We start from the raw sequence: 1,617 nt of genomic DNA, 5'->3' as shown, positions 1-1,617 counted from the left end.
TCGGAACGCATCCCCTGCAAAAATCAAGGGAACACTGTAATGCGTGCAAACCCATTAGGGTTTGAATGTGAGAGAGATCTTGGTGGATCTTAGTGGACAACAAACTAAACATGAGCCAACAATGTGCAGTGATGGAAACTTGAGTCAACCTGGAGCCAGTGGTGAGATTTGAACAGCTGGAGTACAGCTAGCAGCTCAAGTAGCCTGCAGTGCTGCACTCTAACCAATGTGTCAGCCCGGCTCCGTAATAGCCCTTGTAATAACAATAGAAATTGCAACAGCCCTTATAACCACTTCATAGTGCTTACACCGCCCTCTCTATGTGGTTCTCAGCCTCTTGAGTCCTGCCAGTTTGCTTTTCAAACTCAACTTGGCTGCCATTAAGCCCTGGTCTCCTTATCTGGGTCAGTTAACGGTTTTTAATAAGCCTTAGTTAGTTGGGTTCATATCAAGCCTGACTCCATAAGGCCCTGTTTGGAAAGGGAAACAAAGGCAAAACCACCCCATTGCCCAATGACTTAAGGCAGTGTTTCCCAACCTTGGCAACGTGAAGATATCTGGACTTCAACTCCCAGAATTCCCCAGCCAGCATTCGCTGGCTAGGGAATTCTGGGAGTTGAAGTCCAAATATCTTCACGTTGCCAAGGTTGGGAAACACTACCTTAAGGCACGGGTGCCCAACCTTGACTCATGGCTGGAGGCTGGCATTACCGGATGGGCCAAAATCACGCAGCTGGCTTTGATGCCTAAGGCCGAGAATTGCCTAGAATTCGCCATCGCCTGGTGTTTCGTCCAGCTTCATCAGCAACAGACTGAATTGTAGCTGAGAGAAAACAGGAAGTGTGTGTGTATGTGTGTGTTGGGTCTTTTGGGGACTTTTGAATTGTGCAAAAACATTCCACGCCAAATGAAAGACAGATGGCCTCCTTTCTCCCTCTCTTGTGCCCATCCCATGCCAAGCTGCTCCGTGGGCGTTAAACACCAGGTATTTCTGGCCAGGAGAAAGAACGGGGGGACCTTTGCTTTTACCCCCCTCTCTGACTGTGGAATCATGCACAACGTCCAACTATGACGCTATTTGCCCGGCATTTTCTTCCTTCTTAATTATTTCTAAGAAACCCAGTTATTTGGGGATGAGTCAGTGCCTTTGCATGAGATGTTTCACCTTCTTCTTGCTTAAGCCCACATCCTGGCTCTGCAGTCAAGATTGTCCCATAAATTAAGCCCATCCACCCTGAGAGACTAAGTCAAGGCTGCCCCCTGCACAACTGTCATTGCCAGGTGTGTTCAATCAGGCACGGGTGAAATCACCAGCCTTCAACTTTGCCACCGGCTCCCAAATCCTTATCAGCCGCGATTTCACTTTAATAGACACAAGGGAATGAGTGCAGATCTCCAGCCCCTCAGAATCCAAAACCTCCCTAAATGGGTTAGAAAAACAACCAAGAAAACAAAGAGAATTGCCTTTCAAGCCCACGTGTCGTGTGAAACCAACAGTACAGTGGAAAAGTTTGTAAGAAGAAGCAATTTTTCCCATAGGAATCAATGTAAAAACCAATAATGCCTGCGATTGGGGAAACCACAGAGAAGCTGGAGGCCTTGTTTCCTCCCAGGAGA

The sequence above is a fragment of the Erythrolamprus reginae genome, chromosome 8 (genome assembly GCF_031021105.1).
Source record: "Erythrolamprus reginae isolate rEryReg1 chromosome 8, rEryReg1.hap1, whole genome shotgun sequence".
Taxonomy (NCBI): domain Eukaryota; kingdom Metazoa; phylum Chordata; class Lepidosauria; order Squamata; family Dipsadidae; genus Erythrolamprus; species Erythrolamprus reginae.
Note: the sequence above shows the minus strand (reverse complement) of the source record.